A 227-nucleotide genomic window follows, 5' to 3' on the forward strand; every position below is an offset into this window, starting at 1 on the left:
TATATATATATATATATATATATATATATATGTATGTATAATAAAATATATATACGTGTATATATATGTGTATGTGTGTGTGTGTGCGTGTGTGTACATACATTACATATATACACACACACACATATGCACATACTCGCACATATGTATATGAGCATTAATAACTGGATATATGCATATATATATATATATATATATATATATATATATATATATATATATATATA

This window comes from Octopus bimaculoides, chromosome 20 (genome assembly GCF_001194135.2).
Source record: "Octopus bimaculoides isolate UCB-OBI-ISO-001 chromosome 20, ASM119413v2, whole genome shotgun sequence".
NCBI classification, from domain to species: domain Eukaryota; kingdom Metazoa; phylum Mollusca; class Cephalopoda; order Octopoda; family Octopodidae; genus Octopus; species Octopus bimaculoides.